The sequence below is a fragment of the Lepisma saccharinum genome, chromosome 21, assembly GCF_977018435.1.
Source record: "Lepisma saccharinum chromosome 21, izLepSacc3.1, whole genome shotgun sequence".
In the NCBI taxonomy this organism is placed as follows: domain Eukaryota; kingdom Metazoa; phylum Arthropoda; class Insecta; order Zygentoma; family Lepismatidae; genus Lepisma; species Lepisma saccharinum.
In genome coordinates this window covers 36,012,880-36,034,967 of record NC_139249.1, presented here as the reverse complement: position 1 = coordinate 36,034,967, position 22,088 = coordinate 36,012,880, and the positions used below count along the sequence as shown (strand labels likewise).

Genomic DNA, 22,088 nt, shown 5'->3' with positions numbered 1-22,088 from the left:
TTTTTATATGCTAAACAATTAATTACATACTGTATGCCTATTTATCATAATGTAGGTGATTTATCACCAGTTACAGAGCTAAATATCTTTCATCAGTTCCAGGACTTGTAGAGGACGTTTTCGTGTGTTTCAACTAAATTCTATGTTCAGACTATTTTCACTACAATTTTGAGATACTATAACTAAGGATTAATTACTACAAAAAAGTGTTTCTTTATGTGCGGTGACATGTTCTGAACACATTTTTCACCCATTCGAAATCGCTAAATAACGCGAATTGTGGCTTTTCCGCAAAATTCAACACATTTTGTGCTAGGAAATCGAAAAATAACGCGAAATCCCAAAATTCTTGTGTTATAGGCTCTAAAAAAATAAAATGTACCATTCTTACGCATGTTTTCCAAACTTTTGTCCAAAAGAAAACTATGGTGCTTGATGTTCTCACGGACCTGTGTTTGACACTTATTCCGGAGACCGAAGTCCCTTCCTAGGTGCCGGGCCAAGCTAAACGGTTTGATTCCAGGGTACGTGTGACCGGATCGGTTTTTACCCCCGACGAATAGCCGACTCGTGCATAAAGTGACGTTGAATAATAATAATAATAATAATAATAATAATAATAATAATAATAATAATGACGTAGATAATAATAATAATTGATGTTAGCCCTAAAGTCCAGCGGAAATGCTTTGCTGACTTAACGTTGAACAAAATATTAATACCAATAGTTATGAGGATATGTATATCATACATATAAACACAAATCATAGTCAAAATCATAGATAACAATAATGTATATTATATAACACACAAAAAAATACACATTACACAACCCCTCGTTATCACTCAACATTCACACACTCATTCAAACTTCAGGGGAAAAATTACATTAAGATAAATACATTGGCCCTTTTTGTTTTAGACACCATGCAATATTTAGTTTCTCTTATGAATATTAAACTGCGCCCGCAAACGTTAATTTGCTTAGAATTAAAGATACTTAACTTTCATCTGCGCGTGCTCATTACATTCTACCAACGGGCATGACACGTAAACTTTTTTTTTATTTTTGCAATTTATTAAAACATTTAAATAATTGTTGTAGAATTATCACTAATGCGCCTTGGAACTTCAAAAACATTAGGCAGGGCACGCAACTCGTGCAACATAGATATCAACTGCAAGGCATACATGTTTACAGAATGAAAAATGAAGACACTGATATCTGAATATAAAAAAAATAGCACGAAGTTAATTTACTTCCTCACTTAGCAAACTTGAGAGGTGATCTCTGCAAGAGATACACGATTTATGCAGTTTTAATCAAATATTTACCAAGTAAAGCTTGTAAGGTGACATAAATAAAAAAATATTACTCAACAGCTCGGCGCAGAGCGTGGAAAACAACAGTATGCTGTGAATATATCTTCCGAATTAGCAATTGTCGTGAAATTTAGATGATGTTGGCAAGAAATTTAATCAATACCTTTGCGACTTTTAACTTTAAATACTGGTATCTTTTCGTCCAACGGCCGATCTTTGGAGTCTTGGGTAGATGATCACTCACACATATAGAAAATTAACAGTAGTATGCTGTACCATCTCGGCGTTCTAGACGTTCCAGCGACGTTTACCGAAGTCCTCTAAACGGCGGCGTGACGTCAATCCGCGGTCCTCCTCGCGACACTAACACTTCCCCATGTTACTTCTTTGTAGCGGCGTTTCGGAAACCTCTTGGAAACACCTTCCTTCTATGCTTCGACATCACGGCGATAATAGATGAGGGAAAACTGCCTCTCTGCCATCTTGTCAGCCTCGTGATGGAGCGATTAATTGCTTCGCATCGTCTCTCTCTCTCTACTCGGGGGACGGCGAAAACGGGCGAAGTTTCTTTACCGGGGGTATTCGTGGATTCTCACTGCTAATCTCACGCGGGACGTCGGCGTCGTCTCAAGACGCAGTAGGTGTCGCTTCGTCTCTCAATCTTCTCTCTCTTTTTTTTTTTTAGACGGTAGGTATACTCCTCGTCCTGATTTCAACCTCACTTTACTTCAAGGAAAGTTCCGAAAGATCAGTTTTCCCCCTAAGAACAACATATCAGATCCACGTGGAGTCCAATAAATCGTCCCTTGAAACCTTTCCCACCAATAGCGTTCGTCCAAGAAATGACAGCTCTCGTGAATTCCACGTGGACTAAATGAGATGTTGCGAATTCAGTTTCTTTAGAGATTTTTGAACGCGAAGTTGCGGTTGCGTTATCTTTACTAGGTTGTGATATCGTATTGTGCTACTTTTCTATACAATATAAATACCTTGGGAGTATAATCTGGCAGTGAATGAATGGATGTCTAAACACTGCAGGCAAAAGTGGCAACATCGCTTGACAGAAAAACAGGTGGTGGCTCGAAACAAGATACGGTTCGGGTCAGCTTCCTCTGGGGTTGCGTCAAAGATGCCGAACTGCTACTACGTTCAGGACTTCAGCTATACAGGTGAGGGCTGGTGTCGCTTCATCTTCCCATTCCTCTCTCTTTCTTTCTCTCTCCGTAGAATTCTCGTCGGGCGTCGGCGTCGAAGTACTTAAGGATGCTGATTCGGCTGGCGGCTTTCGGCGGTATCATTACCTGGCTTCTTATCGGGCTGTGGGCGTCATTTGTGGCGGCGTGGCGTTTGTGGCTTTCGTGGCGCTTGTGGCGGCGTGGCGTTTGTGGCGGCGTTTTAGTGGTGTGACGTCGGGACGCTGAGCGATGATCTGTTGCGTTGTCGGCTTCATGCAGGCTAGGAAGACCCATGGCCCTCCTTCTCTTGATTCAGCCCGCCATAGTTGTATTAATGTTCCTCGTCACAAAACGAATAACACGAATCCAGTGCACAGGTCACTAATCAACACTGCGTATTTGTACAAGTAGTCACTGTCACTCACTCACGCAGGGTAAAATACACGGCGCGGTAGAAGAAGACAAAGTCCCGAATCTTTACTCCGACTGTCGCAGAGGTGTTGTCGGTTCAGAAACTGGCGGTACACTGTATTTGTTTGTCCGTTCTGCCACTATTTAAAGACAACTTGAAATTTCGAAATCTAACAGACTGACTTTTAGGCGCGGAAATCTGAAGTTGCGTCGTTGGTGGTCAAGCGTCCCTTTTTTGCTTGGTCCAGCTTCTTCAAGCACACGTGTTGCGTTAGAATGGGGTGAAAAGAACAGTTCTACCCTCATCCGGTACGTAACATGTTCCTCCAGTAATTGGCCTCCCAAGTGGACTTTCCGTCGCCAAATGCACAAAAGTCGCTCAAAACAGTGAAAGATTTATCACAGCACATTGTTAGTTCCCAGCTCCTACGACCGAAAGGGGGAAAAGTCGACAAAGGCACAGAAACACAAAAGGTTCAGAAACGTGTTTTTCTACCGAAGCTTCAAGAGGATACGAAGATTACAGAAAAATATAAAATAATGAAAACCTAGGATATACAATAATAAAAACGTAGGTGACTAAAACTGATTGTCATAATGTAAAAATTCCGATAACTACACGAAACCACACGTAAATGGATGTTTGTCACGATTTTTAAACTATTATGGGAACGTTTTTGCATCACTGAGTAAAGTGGTGGGGCTCTAACGGGAGATCGAGTGTGTACCTACCGTCACACGAGAGCCAGAACATCGCTAATTCTCGAGCGAGAAATATTTTGTGTTACCAAACAAAGTGGCGTGATCATCTCGGGGATCGAATGCATACCTGCTGTCACACAGGAGCTGTAACATCGATATTTGTCACGCGAGACATAGTGGAGAATAACTTCCTTACAAACAGTTTCCAACGTATCAAACTGTCATGAACAGGTGGAGGTTATGTGACCTATAATTCAAAATACTATTTTACGAACATAACGAAGGTATAATAGCAGAAAAGTATGCTAAAAACAGCGGATTTTGAAAACAAAAAATACCACCGAAAAATCAAGGTTCCTAGCTACAGTGGCGGCGAGGGGGCAATTGTCCCTCACTTTTCGCCACTTTTTACCCCGCACTATGCTAAACCTTATCTACAAAGAGAAATATACTGTCTTTGCCCCCCCACCCCCAGTTTTGGCACCTTGCCACCCCGGTTTTGCAACCCAATCGCCGCCATTTCCTAGCTATATATATTACACACACATATATATATACTTGTGCATTCTACTATGAGATTTTACATCTATGTGTAAAATCTGGTTGGGCTAACTGTGTGAGTAAACAATGATTCTAACTTAATCCAGCCAGGGATTCTGTTTGTTCATTCTGTAGGAAACGTGGTCACTGGCAAAAGCGGTGTAGGAAGAGAGAGAAGCTTAAACTGGAACCTAATAGTAATAACGTAGGGCAAACTACTGAACACACAAATTTACAGATGTCAACATCTCAAAGTTCACTTGATGAGCAAACAACATGGTTACCTAGTGTCGTCTCATACAGTTGTGACTCACACATCATCGGGTCACCTACGTCCAATTATTCTTTATCAAAGAATCCAATGTTAAAGGATTTACTTATTAACGGCAAGTTTATTCAATGTGAGCTCGATACAGGCTCTGCCGTAACTCTGTTCCAAGCGGATTCATTCAGGAAATGGTTTCCAATGACTGATATTAACCATTCCTCTATGAAAATATATGGCGTAGGGAAACATGCTCTTTCAGTGCAAGGACAGGTTGAACTGGAACTTACCCACTCAGGATCGACTTACTCACTTCCTGTTATTTTGTGCAAGGAACATCTAAATTATCCACTCATAGGTCGTACCTGGTTAGATATCGTTACTCCGGATTGGAGAACGCTACTGTTACGCTCAGAGTTGGCAAGTTCTATGTTATGGATATCTACAGAGATTGAGCAATTTCAACACTCGCAGTCGAATTCAGATCCAGTCATTTCTTCTAACACTGGTGTAGTCGTAATGAAGCCGATATCGAACACCATACACGTGCCGTTAAGTGAAGATGCTGCGCATACATCGAATAGCGGATTGTCTTCTATCAAGGAAAGATTAGTTGAAGAGGAAACTTGTCAATCCTCAAGTCCGAAAGTCAAGAAAGGTTCAGGTAATAGGTGGCCAGATCCGTAGGACAAAGACTCCACGTAGACTATTTCTTCTCGGCTGGGAGGAAGTTTCTGTTGCTTGTGGATGCTTACAGTCACTGGATAGATGTCTGGCCAGTATCGTCGTTAGATACACCAGAGACCATACGCTGGATTCTTCAGTCATGCTCGACTCTCGGAATTCCACAGACAATAGTTTCTGACAATAGTCCAACTTTTAGCTGTCACACGTTCCGTTCTTTTTGCCAAAAGTTCGGGATTGAACACATCACAATACCGCCGTACCACAGTCCTAGCAACGGGCTTGCGGAGAGGTACGTACGCACGGTGAAGGCTGGCATGTTTAAGGTGTTGCATGAACATCCACATTTGACTTCTTTACAGTTCGATGCAAAGTTAGCAGAGTACCTGCTGGTTTTGAGGAATTCCCGGTTGGGAGAGGAACGTAGTCTTCCTGCAGCCTCAGTCCTCATCTTCAGTCCAAGAACATGGTGGAACTGTATACGTGGTGATCATAATCGAGATGCCGAGAGGACAGAAGCTCCTCCTTTCTTGAAACCTAGGGGCAACCACAACAAACCATACAGGACATTTTCACCTACTGAAACCGTATGGATTCAATCACCGAAGCACTTGTCACCTAACTACAAGGAGGCAGATATTGTAGAAAGGTTGGGTGGAACTCACCTATACAAAGTGCGCTTTGCCGATGGAACTCAAAAAGTGGTACATTCACGTTGGATTCGTCACAGGACACATAGACAACAAAACAATCCAGAAACCTGGGATGATGATAGTCCACCCGGACCAGAAGGCGTGGCGGAGAACCGAAATTCAGATTCCAAAATTATCCCACCTCAACCAGACGTCGATGACCATCAACCCCAAGACGCTGACGCTGCTCCACGACCAACATCCACTCCTCATGTGCCTAGAAGATCGACCAGGATTAAGGTACCCCCTGACAGATACGGGTACCCTTGTTAATTTTCTTTTTGTAACTCTGGGAGGAATGTAGTGCTGCCTCCTAGAGGAAGAAGAAACAAGCTACTGTTGCTAGACATGAGTCTGTGCAAACAGGACTTGCAATGGTGAACGCAGTTTCGTTATAATGTAAAGTGTTACGTTGTTTGTGAGTTTGTGTAATAAAGGCAGTTACTCTTGTTAACATATGTGTTTCCATCGCACAACAATAACTACAGAAACAAAGTTAAAGATTTTTAGAAGCAATGTTAAATCAGTATTGCTGTATGGAGCAGAATCCTGGAAAGTCACAACTGAAATCACAAATAGATTACAAGTTTTCATTAACAGATGTCTCAGGAGAATATTAAATGTACATTGGCCAGAAGTAATCACAAATCAAGAACTTTGGATACGAGCATCAGAAGACCAGATTAAAAACCAAATTAAAAGAAGAAAATGGAACTGGATAGGACACACACTAAGGAAAGCAGACAACACAATTGAAAAGCAAGCACTTTACTGGAACCCTCAAGGTGCTAGAAAAAGGGGAAGACCCAAAAGCTCATGGAGACGTACTGTTGAAGAAGAAGGAAAACAACAGGGGAAAAGTTGGAAAGAAATGAAGAAGATCGCATGCAACAGAGTGAGATGGAGACACTTCGTGGATGCCCTATGTTCCAATAGGAACGGAAGGAATTAAGTCAAGTAAGTCAACCTTTTGACGCAATTCACATGTAATTTCTGAATAAGTATAAACAATATTAAAAATATAAAATTTCTACGATTTATAATCAATACTGAGCCGGCCCCCGTGGCGGAGTGGTTAGGACATTGCGCTACGACGCCGGGGGTCCCGGGTTCGAATCCCGGCCAGGGCATGGGTGTTTGTGAGTGTCCATCATTTTTATCATGTCATCACTATCTTCGCAAATTAGCCAAAGGTCGCACATTGAATCAATCAATAATCATTACTGGGAGATTCCAAATAACGGTACTCATCAAAGGGTGGAAGGATGTATATAAGTAAAGGTTATAAAATGTTAGAATTTTAGCTAGCGGATGCTTCAATAATTCTATTGCAAAAATAATAAGCACACACTAAATCAAGAACACTATGAACATAAACACACAACCACTTGATTTCTCAGGACGGGTAATTTCTCAGCATGTAATGTTACTAAACGCAATAACACATGTGTATTGAGTTTGCACCACTGAGATAAACCTCATCTTGGCAACCACCGCCAACAAATGTCAGAATACATGATATTAACTCAATCCGTGACTCGTAAAGTGTGGCCCTTAATAACAGCGTATTGAGGTCGTGGGTTGATCAAATTATAACGTCAGTGCCTCAACCAAACGAATGAGCAATTCAAGAAATAAATCACCAATGCTAACCACCTTCCAGATCATCAGGAACCCTTACTTGGAGAACGACTTGCAAATAACGTGAAAAATCGAAGGTAAAAATTCTGAAATATTATTTGAAAGACTACTTTATGCACATATAAAAAAGAAAGTAAAAACAATGTTCTCAAAACTTTATACTCCATTGTCAGCTTCCATAGACTTTCCAGATGCGTAACACCTGCTACTGTGGAATTGACTGCAGCGCTTATAAATGGCGAATTCTTCAGAGGTTAGTAACATTTAGTCACTGCTAAAATCAAATTGTATGGATTGATTGATTGATTTCGTTTGGTTTACTTCGCATTTTCTGCCACTTTTGGCTAATCGCGAAGCTGATGATGATATGATGAAAGGTTACATAAAGAATACAAATACCCAGGCCGGGATTCGAACCTAGGACCCGTGGTGTAGTGGCGCGCTGTGCCAACCACTCCGTCGTGGAGGCCAGCTCAAGCTGTAAGGAAAAATAGGTTTTTGCAGGAAAGTGGCGTAGTTTGCTTAGTTAAGTTCATTCTTGAAATATCGAGAAAGGTTCCAGAAAATCAAAAGTTGCCCCATAGGCCTTGCATGGAGATGGTGTTAGCAGCATCGTACTCCAATCACCTCTTATTCTGCATAGCTGCCGTGAAGAATTTCAAGAGGACGGTCTTGAAAAAGTAAGTCCTTGCTTGTTTCCTACCGGTGAAAAAAGGTCTACAAGTGGTTATCTGTAATTATCCACTGTATATAAACAAACTTCCATCTCTTTTCTGGAAAAACAAGACTTACAATTCGCCCATACTTTGCACAGAAATGTCTCAGACTAACGACAGAACCGGAAAACTAACAGCGCATATTTTTTTTTACTTCATTTGTTTTTAAAATTAAATGTGATATTACAAGTTTACTTATTATACAGGGTGGCTCAATAAGTCACTTAACACCCCCAGTACAAGGCCACTGCGGCATGGGACGTGAAAATGGCGATGACCAATCGTTATCAGGCCAAGGGGGAACCACATTGACGTCACCCGCATGGTCGGCAGCCATCTTGATGCCCGCCATCTTGAATTCAACTTCAGAAATTTAAATGGGAAGGGGGTCGTGCGACATATCAAAATGGGCTAGAATTTCACCAGGAAAACAACTGTGACATTTGTTTTCACCTAACTTTAATTGTTGCAGAGTTAACAATACCACAAAGTTATGGCTCAATAGGTCACTTAACACCCCCAGTACAAGGCCACTGCGGCATGGAACGTGAAAATGGCGATGACCAATCGTTGCCTGGCCAAGGGGGAACCACATTGACGTCACCCGCATGGTCGGCAGCCATCTTGATGTCGGCCATCTTGAATTCAACTTCAGAAATTTAAATGGGAAGGGGGTCGTGCGACATCAAAATGGGCTAGAATTTCACCAGGAAAACAACTGTGACATTTGTTTTCACCTAACTTTAATTGTTGCACAGTTAACAATACCACAAAGTTATGGCTCAATAGGTCACTTAACACCCCCAGTACAAGGCCACTGCGGCATGGAACGTGAAAATGGCGATGACCAAACGTTGCCTGGCCAAGGGGGAACCACATTGACGTCACCCGCATGGTCGGCAGCCATCTTGATGTCCGCCATCTTGATGTCCGCCATCTTGAATTCAACTTCAGAAATTTAAATGGGAAGGGGGTCGTGCGAAATATCAAAATGGGCTAGAATTACACCAGGAAAACAACTGTGACATTTGTTTTCACCTAACTTTAATTGTTGCAGAGTTAACAATATCACAAAGTTATAACACATGCTCAATATGATGTCCCTCTTGCGCAACACACACGTGTAATCGTCTCTCCCATGACCTTACCACATTCTGAAGAACCTCAGGAGTTATTGCAGTACAGGCATCCACAATGCGTGTGCGCAAGTGGGCCAGATCCCTGATTTTCGTAGCATACACCATGGCTTTCAGGTGTCGCCAGAGTTAAAAGTCCAATGGTGTCAGGTCAGGTGAACGTGCAGGCCATTCCACAGTCCCCCGGCGACCAATCCAGTGGTGAGGGAATTGTTGATCCAGGTACTGACGGACTATCATCCCATAGTGCGGTGGAGCACCATCTTGCTGGAACCATTCAGGATAGCTCCCATCCCCGGACAGTAAGGATGGTAAGATCTGCTCCCGTAGCAGAAGCAAGTAGCCCTCTGCATTTAAGTTGCCCTCAATGAAAAATGGACCAACAAGTCGGGAACCCCAAGTACCACACCACGCCATTAGCTTCCCGCCTCCCGTCACCTTGCTGGGATCTGTCCAATGTGGATTTTCGGATGACCAGTACCGCAGATTTTACTTATTCACCTCTCCCGACACATAAAAATTAGCCTCATCACTGAACAGAATCTTGCTACCGACGGCAGGGTCACGTTGCAGTTGTGCTATAGCCCACTCACAAAACTGCAAACGCCTGTCTGGATCGTCCTCACTAAGGTTCTGCTGCAGCTGTATCTTATACGGATGCCAGTGGTGGTCACGTACAATCCTTTGAATTGAACCCCTGCTGACACCGCTTTCCAGCGCCAGTCTCCGTGTGCTACGGGTTGGGGACTTTGCAAATGATGCCAACACCGCTACAGGAGTACCCTCATTCGTGGCTGTTTTCGGACGTCCATGTCGCGGCTTGTCATCCACAGATCCAGTATCTTGGAACTTTGCCAGCAACTGGCTGACGGCCACATGTCACACCGGTTGTCTTGCAGGATTGCGGTTATTGAAGTCTGCGGCAATGTCACGCGTACTTCTCTCCCCTGACATCAATATGATGGCAATCCGTTCCTCACGTGTTAGTGGCATTTTCGTTCAGATCAGTGAAAAAGGAAATATGCTACTCTTGACACGATCAATTCACATCATGACTCTTTTAAACTTTTATGTAAAGACAAAACACAATCGTAATTCCCATGCCAACAAATACTACAAGATATGTACATACCGGTAAGTCAATATCCGGACATTTTCAGTGATTGGTCTAACAATAAATACCACATAATCACATACTAACGATTATTTGAACAATAAACATTTAAGCAAAAAGGAAAGGACGTGTCACTCTCCCATGCGGAAATCGCCCTTAAATTTAAAGTTAGGTGAAAACAAATGTCACAGTTGTTTTCCTGGTGAAATTCTAGCCCATTTTGATATATCGCACGACCCCCTTCCCATTTAAATTTCTGAAGTTGAAATCAAGATGGCGGACATCAAGATGGCTGCCGACCATGCGGGTGACGTCAATGTGGTTCCCCCTTGGCCAGGCAACGATTGGTCATCGCCATTTTCACGTTCCATGCCGCAGTGGCCTTGTACTGGGGGTGTTAAGTGACCTATTGAGCCATAACTTTGTGGTATTGTTAACTCTGCAACAATTAAAGTTAGGTGAAAACAAATGTCACAGTTGTTTTCCTGGTGAAATTCTAGCCCATTTTGATATGTCGCACGACCCCCTTCCCATTTAAATTTCTGAAGTTGAATTCAAGATGGCGGGCATCAAGATGGCTGCCGACCATGCGGGTGACGTCAATGTGGTTCCCCCTTGGCCTGATAACGATTGGTCATCGCCATTTTCACGTCCCATGCCGCAGTGGCCTTGTACTGGGGGTGTTAAGTGACTTATTGAGCCACCCTGTACTATATTTAAAAGAGAGAGAAACATATAATAATGTTTCAAAAAACACGATTAGTAATTACATACTATAACGTGTCATTTACTCATCTCACTGAGGTTACTTTCGAAGCATGTCGAGAAGTGACGACCCAGCGCATTTCTTTAAAAAAAAAATCTACACGTAGTACACCCTGGATTGCTTTTCGAAGACTAGCGAGGCTCTTTGCGTCTGGACATAATCTTCTACGGGACTTGTGCGCTATTCATACGTATTTGTGATTGTCCCTTCATCGCCTCTTCATCCTCATCTTCGCAATTAGCCAAACGTGGCAGAAACGCGAAGTAAAATAAACTAAATGAATCAATCAACAATTCTCCACCACGGAGAATTAGGCGGGGATGACGGATTAGTAAGAGATCTGCTGTGTTTAATTTGCACAACTGGGGCACTGCATTACTGTTTTAAAAATAACAAATATGTTTATATAAATTGTATATTTTTTGCTGCATAAAGTTTCTCAGTTTACCGAGCAAATAGCTTAACTTCTTTCGGAATAGAATGCCGTGCCTGTACTTTTATTTTACGTACCTTTTGTTTCTATTTGGTTGATCGTGACGACGAAGATGAATAATCCTTGCATGCAATTTCTGGTGTGGTAAACACAATGACTTGTCCATGAACGGGCCGAGCCTCGAAGAGAGAACCTTCAGTGGAGAGATCGTGAGTGGGGTTGTGTCAGGCATCTCTTCACAAATAAAGTGTGCCGAGATGGGCTAATCGGGACTGTCCTACTGATCCTAAAGCGGGATCCGAACCATTGTACAGTCAACGGCAAAGATAATGGTAGTCAAATTGCCCACAGCTATTTTCATTACTTTTTTATTCTACATCCTGTATTGTTTTAAGGAATGAAACTACGTTAGTTCGAAACGGGCATTGCCCTCGGCTTATTGATGTCATTATTTCAATTCATTATCAGGACACTGCGTAATACAGACCAAATGAAAATGGTGACGGACAATTTGTCTACTGTTTCTTTTGCTGTTGGGTGTACAATGTGCCTCCACTGGGGATGGAAGGCAGGACCATTGGCACACCAATAGTGAGCGTAAACTTGAAAGAACCTTCTGGCAGCATCGTCCCCATTCACGAAGACGGTCTCCTGTCATTCTAAAATCCTGGGACACAGATAAACGTATTGTAACCAGATTGACGGCCAATTTCCCTGAGCCAATCAAGGAAAGACGATGTGTTTTCATTTTGTAGTGAACTGCCATACTTAACAGTTGCAACGGTCTCTGGTCTTCCGAACTTCTTGGTTCAACTGCGAAGGGACAGCAGATGTTGATTGGCCGAAGTATGGTTTGTGGATTCTTCCTTCATTTGTGTTACACTGCATTATTCTAGTTTTGTTTCTATACTTTCTGTATATTTTTCTCCATACATACCCATACCTAAATCCGCCCTTGCCGGACAAGGTGACGGTGTTACCACAACGCTATCCGGAAGGCCCCTTACAAATAAAAATACCAAGAGGCACTCTGCACAGCTGACTCATTCACAGGTCCTTACCCACTCCATTTTGAAATGCACTGGCAGTATCCCTGACAGGCTCAATCACTGGGCAGTGGACCAGGTTCTGTCACACCGGAAGGGGCTGGCAGCCGTGCGAGAGCCACGCCAAACGACTTGGAGAAGAGAAACAAGTGGCTGGGCTTCGGCCAAAGATTCGAGATGCATCATCCTTCACTCCGAAGTTGCAACCGTCTCCGAGTGGGTCCAGTTCTACGAACCATGAGCCAATTCGAACGGGCGAGGACATTTAACAATAAGAGCGAAAGTGGAAAACTTGTGTTGACCAATTAATGGACTGAAAAGAAATACTTTTTTGTTATTTTATGTTGCTCCCGACTGTTACGTCCCATCATTTATTGCCTTCCATATCATATATATACTCATGGACAAAAAAAACCGGACACTTGCATTTTTTGTGATAACGCAATGGGTCGATAAAAGCTCTGGTACAAGGGCTAACTAAATGTTGCAGAAACTGAATTAAGTACGAATGCATAAACAAAGTCCGAGCCTATGAATGGTGCATATGGTACTACATGATCTGCCGAACATTCTGTAATATACCTGCGAGCTGTTATTGCAATTCAGATGTCAAATATTAAAGTGTCCGGTTTTCATTGTCCAGCAGTATATATTTGGCCTCCCCTGTACTTTGCAGCACGCCATGAAGGCGTATAGGGGGTGTGGGATTAGGGTCCCACACTTTCTTGATCTCGGACGAGCTGGGGGTGATGTGATCAGCACCACCACCCTGGCAGCCTGTACCCCCCAGTTTCCTCCAGGTGCCCACTTTATACGACGCTGGGTGGGCGCCGGATATCGCCTGAACAGATTGAAAAAGTCCTGGTTCTCTCCCGCCGGGGATCGAACCCGGGTCCCTCGCATGAAGACAACCTAGCGACTGAGCTACTGCGGCTATGCGAGTACTTGCGAGATGTGGTTCACATTAAAACGTATAAATAAGGGCAATGCAAGGACAATACATCGTTTCTTCATAAAATTAGGTTTATTGATCCTGAATACACAATGTTATCAAAACTACATATTGGACACCATCACTATAACCAATAAAACTGAGGAAAAAAGACTACGTCACAAATTTGTTAATCGTACACCTGAAAGCAACGATTAAAACGAGTGGTGATTTGATGAAATAGTCAAAGGAACAAACACAACTGCCACGTCTTGCCCAGGATTCGAAACTCGGTCCCTTTGCTTGGGAGATCGCTATGCTCACCTCTCCGTCATGGAGGCTAACATACGAGAACATCGATAAGGTAACTATGTTATTAAGGAAACACCTGGCACGCGCGTCACATACTTCGACACAGAGACAAGAGGAGGGGGGGGGGGAGGAAATGGTGTAGCCAGTATCACTACCCAACAGCCTTTCACCTCTCGAAGGGCTTCGGCTAAGCCAGGAAAGAAAAACTGCCAGGCATCTCATTTCTCCGCCATCACGATTTACATTAAAAACATCAATTTCTACAACAGATTGATTTGTCAAATTAGGGGCACGTCAGCATACTGGCTATTTGTGCCCGTCTAAAGCCTCTAAGCTAAAAGACAATTAAGGACAGACCCCTAACAATAAAACATGCTTGTTAAAAACTTTCTCACTCAATTTCTAAGGCAGTACTGACAGACTCCTTACCAAAAACTATACTGTCTCCGATGATATCCTAGTTAAAAGTTGAGGCTGTAAAGGGGCACTCAACACACGTAATGACAAGCACAGAATGGCACACAATTCCACAGAGGATTCCACGCCAGAGCCTCATTAGCTTCCAAGATTTCGGTTACAGGACGCGTTCTCCGTGGAAAAGTGATTAATATTTGAGTGCCTAAAACCCAGCAATTTCTACGAAACCAGAACACTTGTTATTCCTCCCAGAAAATGCACAAGTTCTTAGGGATTACCAAGAGCCACCAACAGCTGTAACAAAAAGGTACTTAAGATTGTCAGTGCCTGGCTTCTCAGGCTAGCTTTATGTGCAAAATTTACATGTAATTTATTAAACCCGTTTGTTTGGCTGTCCCATAACATTTCTGCGCATAAAGAGGGGAAATTTAAACATACGCGCATAAGGTGTCGAGGCCTAGGCTGGATTTAACACATCGCCACCCATGCAGGAAGTTCGCGTGTTGGCTAGGAAGAGGAGAAATGCCCAACACCGTAACTAACGCAAAATGGAAGTAAAAGAGTTGATGAAATATCAGTAAATTCAAACTAGGTCTTCGCGTGTCCAAAGCCATAGATCGTTCTCTCTTCGTATAGTTAGGGTCGCACAACTGAACAATGTTAACCATGTCCATTAAAAAATAATCATTATTAATGAAAGTGGTACAACACTCATAAATATAATGCACTTTATCACGATTAAATTGTTGTTGGTTGATTGATTTGGTTTATTTTACTTCGCTTTTCTTTTGGCTAATCGCCAAGATGACGATGAATGATGAAATTGATGAATGGACACTCACAAAGAACACCCATGCACGCACCGTGATTCGAACCTGGGACTCCTGGCGTCGTAGCGCGCTGTGCTAACCAATCCGCCACAGAGGTCGCCACGATTAACTGGCTATTTCTGAAACAGCTACCTTGTTTTGGTTATTCAGGCCAAGTATCTTAATTTATCTCTGGAGATTGGAAGATAGGGTTAATCGGTATATAATGTCATCAGTTGATCAGTAAATCTGCCGATAAACTTAGCAATTTGGTATTTCTAATACCTACAGAATTTAGATTTATTTTATGTTTGTTTTCACTTACACACACGAAGGGAAAAAGTAGTTTACAAAGTTACGAAAATTACCCAATTGTAAAGATTTTTTTTTCATCTAGACATAAAGTTCAGCTTCCATGTACACCACTTTTACTAGTACACCAAGACAAACTAATTTTCAAAAATTTTACAATGTAAATATCTGTCTCTAGTAATAGCTAGGATGAAAAGGTGCGCCGAGTCATGAAGGCACATATGGGTTGTGCTCGTATTCTTGATCTCTGATATACTGGAGGTGATGTGATCAGTACCACGCTCAAACTGTCCACCCCACCCACTGCCGCCGCCAGATATCTGTGAATTGGAGGCTGGGTGAGGCCCAGAGACGTTTTATGCAGGAACATTCCCATCCCGGGAATCAAATCCTCACCTTCGTGGAAGCCAGGCGCCTTATCGACTCGATTTCCTCGACTCCCACAATGTGAATTACCAGGTGTAAAATTAAATAAATATTTTCCACATGACGTAATCTGAAGGTTTGGAATCGTGTGTTGCTACAACAAAAACACCGTCAAAGTTGAACTAGCTAATAACATAGCACGTAAACGCACGTTGCACAAAAAATGCAAAGCACGTTCTATTAATCCTTGTTTATACCGTATTTGTATGTGCATTTTCAAGTGGCGTCGCAAGAAGCGCAGGGGGAAAAAATTAAAGATTTCCTTGAGCAAGGAGAACGGTCTATTCGGCCCACCATTTCCGGAAACTAATAAGGTTTGACAGGATATTACGAACCACTTCTGAAACATTTGACAACTCCACTTCAATATTGCAGCACTGTAGTTGCAGGAGTATGTACCAAAGCTTGGAGAATTTAATTAAATCGCACGCCGAGTGACATTCGGATAGCAGAAGCAAGATTGGCTGCAGTCCTTCCACTGTCGCCATCTCGCAGGTAACTTACGACCTGGGCAAGCTGCCAGGATTTCTGGAAGTGGTATACGATAAATCTGAAGCATTTCTTGTTTACCAACGTAAGAAAACTTTCCCTTTAGCATCTGCTTTTTGCCCAGGAACGTTCAGAGTAATAACGTTGTGTTCTGAAGTTTCGCTGATGGAAAAATGACGCAAATATCTATATTACCGAAGGTTCGCATGGCGAATTTCTTGAAAATCAGTACGGTGCGTTTGCGGACATTGTGGCACATCTACATAATGTGGTTATTAGGTTATATTGAAATCCGGTTAACTCTTATTCAGATTTTGTTGTCACCGCTATTTCCGATCTAGCCCTATACAGTCGGCATCGAATTGTTCTTCATCAAGTTTATTCGCTTTGTTGTAGTGAGGTTGGAGAACAGATAAAAAAAATAAAAAAACTAGGAGAGAGACTACACCTTACAAAAACGGGACACCGCCCTCGTTTTACATTTCGTGAGCACAGGAGCATTGGTATGGCGTCTGACTGCCAATCGTGAGACCCGGGTTCGATTCCCGGAGTGGCTGATCCCGCATAAAGCGGCTCTGGGGCTCACCCAGCCTCAAATCAATGGGTACCTGGGGGCAACCATGGAGGGTAAAGGCGACCAAAGCGTGGTGCTGATCGCATCACCTCCAAAATGGCCGAGAACAAGGATGTGTGTGGCCCTACAGCCACATCCCCACAATGTGCTTTCATGGCACGGTGCTATATGCAAGGGGAACTTCGCCTTTTACAAGCGCATGAACTGAATTCGATTAATTCCAATAGTCTTCTTTCTTAGGTGAGGTTCAGCAAATCCTGACATACCACCTCGCTCCGCACGCGAAAGAAATGCATAACAGAGTGCATGATTATACAGGAAAAATTATAAGACACTACAGGAAAAAAAAAAACTAGTACACGAGGAAATGATACCAAAAAAAACCAGATAAAATATATTCAGGGCGTGTGCAAATAAATGACAAATAATAATATAATAATAGTGTTCTTTTTTCTGGGGGTATACAACGGAACAACGTACCGCAACTTTTTAGACGCGAGTCAAAGTAATAACATTTTATTTTAACTGAAGAAATGTGTGCGCACGTGTGTGTAACTACATGAACACCCGATAATTTATACCACAATATTTTGAGCAGTTCTTATGATGAACACAATAACAAACCAACGTGAAGTACCGGAACCTTTCTTCCTAGAAAAAAGTACTACTACTAATAATAATAAATATATTATTATGGATCTGTATATATGCGTGAGCGCGCGCGTCTACAACTCAGCATTGAGGCATACAAGAAAAATACTTCCATATTTAGATTTGAATATTTTCCTAGTTATGTACAATCACGGACACTTGTGGATTGTAAGAATATCATAGCAAATCATTGGGATCGTCACAACCCAGAAGTGCCAATGACTGTACATCACAAACATATTTTGAAAACGGTCATGGTAACTTTTACGGCAGTTGGATGGCAACTGAAATTGACTGGCATAAATCGCCATTTCTCAAGTCAACGTTTACAGTGTGCTTCTGCGCCTATAGAACTCCTTCCCTGAGAAACACAAAGGACGTAGAAGCAGCAACGCACAATTCGCTTGCTATTGTATTCGCCTCCAGCTCTACGTAAGACAAATCGTCCATTGATAGATTTTCGTTCTATTTTCGTCTAAAGTGATTCCGGCCAAAGAATGGACATGAAAAATTCTATTTTTGTCTTTTCTGTCGAACGCCAGTGAGGGCCACATGAACCGCTGAACCAATCGGCATTTTCCAGTTGCCGTGGTGAGGGGAAATTCTCGTATTATTCTGCGTTGCCAGATTTTTCGTTTCGAGTAGTTTTCGAAACAGGTGGCATGTTGACAGGAAGTGGTGTCGTATCGCGTACGAGTGGACAAAAATTAGGCATGTAGCAACCAGTACAACACCGCTACAATCTGGGTTTCCTCAAGTTCATTCTTTGGCTGGGCGGACTTTACATCCTGCTTGTTTCCGAGGGAAGGAATTATACTCATGCTGGAGCAAACGTTGTCCTCTGCTTCCTTGGCACTTTCCTTTTAATTCTAGAACTTTGCATTTCATAAAATAATGCAAACGAACAATTTGCGTTACTATAGTCCATTTACCGCCCTCTGTACTTTACAAAGTGCGAACCCAGCCATCAATATTTACGTCACAACCCCCCGTGAAGGCAAATACTATTACAGTAAGATCCTCTTTTTTCTTTTTTTTTTTTTTTTGCGTCGCTTAAGTTCTTTTTCAACTAAGGAAACTGCTTTGATTAACTAGCACCTCGGGTGACTAGGATGATACGGTGGACAAACTCGATCTTTGGACACACCAACGGGGATACGCCGCAATGAAATATGAGACCTGCCATTGAGCCTAAGGTCTATTATATGCACACCCACTTTGTCGTAAATAAAATACACCGGTTGCCTTTGGCATCAGAAGAGCGAGGCACATATCGTCCATTGCAATAACAAGCGAATCAGGATATATCTTAACCACATGCTCTGAAAATACACCCAACATAGATTGTTAATGTACTCGCATCTGTCCTGCTTTGGCCACTTTCGGACTTTTCTGCGAACAAGAAATGTATTTGTCAATGTTTTCTTTATTCATTGGCCACTATAAGCCGGCCCCCGTGGCAGAGTGGTTAGCACATCGCGCTACGACGCCAGGGGTTCCTGGTTCGAATCCTGGCCTGGGCATGGCTGTTTGTGAGTGTCCATTCATCAATTTCACCATGTCATCACTCATTCCCATCTTCGAAAATTAGCCACAAGTGGCACAAAAAGCGAAGTAAAATAAATCAAATCAAAATAAAAAAAATCATTAGCCACTATTCAGTTATTCTAACAGAATTATAAATTTAGTTACTATTCCATTGTGAATTTTAGTTACAATGCTTCCTCGGCTGAAATATGGGCGGACTGAAATCTGTAACATTCGACTTCATCTTTGGACAAAACCTGAAGCTGTTGTAGCATTATAACCAGGTTTGCAGACCATCCTGTATTTCCCGGGATTGAAGATGGACTCCCGGACGTCTTGTCCGGAAGTCAAGACTCTTTGCAAATGTCATAGTAAACAGTTATCTTGTTACAATTTAACAAATAAATTTCGCTATTCTTACTATAGAGGTGATTAATTGAAACTGATTGTTTTCGATACTGCTACGAGCTTCTCCTTTAACACTATGAAACTTATTCTTTTAAAAAACCGAAAACATACGTCGATATATATTTTTAAAATGCTGAGATGTGCGTACTACATTAAAAACATTGTCGTGCAAATGGTTTACTGGAAATTTCCGTATTTACAGTGAATGATTCTGTATATTAATTGCAGATTATTGTAATTCCTAAAGCAAAATAATATTCTGTATATGTATTCTTTTGTTATTTAGCGTTGAATTTATGACACTTTCGGCTACTCGTGAAAATGAGGATGAGTGAAGATATGATGATGAGACACTCACATAGAACACCCAAGCCCACGTCGGGATTTGAACCCGGAGACTTAGGGTTGCGAAATCGAAAGTCGACCACCTAGTTCACCGAAATCAACGGAAACTATGCCATTTCGAAGTCAAGGTTATGTATAGTTTTGTACAACATTAAAAAAAAAATAATTCGAAGTACAACTTCAAAAATTCAAATTTAAAAATGCTACTATTGGAGCACTTGTTTTGAATTCGAAAATTTCCTATGCCAAACTGCAAAATAATATATTTTAACAATTAACTGTAAGGTATAAATAAAATAAGGGTATAATGAATTTAGAACCTCTCGGAATTTGCTTCTTCCGAGTTAACAAGACTAATAATTGTAAGGCGTACTACGTTAAAGTAGTAGTTTGACTTCTCACATAAAACTCTATTCTTTTTTAAAAAATTGATTTACTCTTTGGATTAAGTGATAAAAAATACTTGTATAACCTGGTCCCCGTATTCTACACTCACTTTTTTTCTATCTAACGCAGTTTTTACTTTCGTTATTCTGTTCGAATACTACTAATGAAACTTTATTAATGTTATTAACAATAAAAATGACAAGCTTTTTTGTAACTTGACATGAACGTTGCCAATTTCCAGGGAGGAGGGGTCGACGGAACTGTTCGACCCTCATGCCCCCCCCCCCCCCCCCAAACACACACACACACACAAAGATGGGAAGAGTAGGCACGCAAAATGCAGCGGGCACGTTCTCATCAATATCGTTCCACTTCCCTACACATGTTGCTTCCACGCATTTAGGTCTATCGATCTTAATGACACGCTTTATTTCCAGTTGCATGAGTTTCACGACCAGCTTCCGATAGTCACGACACGGGAGACTTTGCCCATCAACAACAGGTTGCAAGGTTCTGGCAACTCGCAGCATTATCCATGTTAACCTCGAGATGCGTCTACGTTATCAGCAGAGTACGAAAATTTTGTGCCAGAGATATACGCAAAGTAGGACAAACCTGATATCTTTGCTAAATGCTATACTACAAAACTGAATCGTAACACAATACTTCGCAAGTAACAGGTTAATCACATATTTGTAATGTTTAGCTCTTTACGATGAATGGTGTAGTGATGAAACAGATGAAGGAATAAACATACGAAAACGCACATGCCTTGCCAAGAATTTTAAACTAGCAACATCATAGCGACTTACTAAACCAACCATCCCCCCCCGCCCACAGAGGCCGGTTGTTTAACTGTACGTCACGAGCACAAGTGCAGTCAACCAAATCTTCGCCTTTATTGACAGACAACCACCATTACATATTACCATGTACAGTAACATCTTATAGAGAGGTGATAGACCGAGGGAATCATTTCATCATTTGGCGCCAGGAAAGCTTCAAGACTTAACTTCAAATATATTCTTGTTCCTAAAATGCATCTTTACAACAGCTGTTAACAAAGACAAGTTGTTTTAAGTCCACTTTATGCAGATAGGCTAATCGGGACTGGACCTACAGTTTAAGGTGGGATACCAACTACTATGCAATGTGCCTTCACGGGGTATCGAACTCTGGACCCCTTGACTACAAGGGGACGACGTTGCCACTGTTTACAAAGAATCAAGCATATGTGTGTATTGTAGCTTGTTTATTAAGATAGCACCCCCTTAGTGGGATGAGGCACAGATTCGCATAAGTACTGCATTTATTACAGGTATTAGTACTCTTAAAAATACATCACTGAGTTCTAGATATGGATTTCTCCTCACCTGTTTGATCGACTGACGAAATGAAAATATTGGGTCCGTCAGTCCTTGGGCTATTTGCACCCGTAACATTATACAGGGTCAAAGTCCCTTACCATAACTAAAATCAACACGCCATCTCTGAGGACTAAAATCTCCTTATGTAGATTAAAAGCTGAGGCTGTGAAGGGGCGCTCAGGTAGCATCCCCTGGAGATACTCCAGGAGGCGATGGCTCAGCACATACGAGGGTTATTCAGAAATCAACTTCCGATTAGCTCACAAAAAGCAATACGTAACCGCAGCGACATGGCGCACGCGCAGTAATGTGTAATCGCGCTACACACACAACCGCAGTCCATTTGCTTCAACAGTGCGCGAATAGGAACTAACAAACATGGACGCTCATGTTACTGCTCCCGCCAGTTGCGAGGTGGGATTCGATTCTTTCAAGCAGAAGGTGCCAACGCAGCTGAAATTCATCGTCGATTACTCTGTCAGGACAGAG

The 22,088-nt window shown here is 42.1% G+C and overlaps 1 protein-coding gene across 7 annotated transcripts in view; it reads right to left on the bottom strand.

The window, feature by feature from the left end:
- chb (CLIP-associating protein) overlaps positions 1 to 22,088 on the bottom strand; it is a 391,332-nt gene that overhangs the window by 265,121 nt on the left and 104,123 nt on the right. The window lies entirely within an intron of this gene.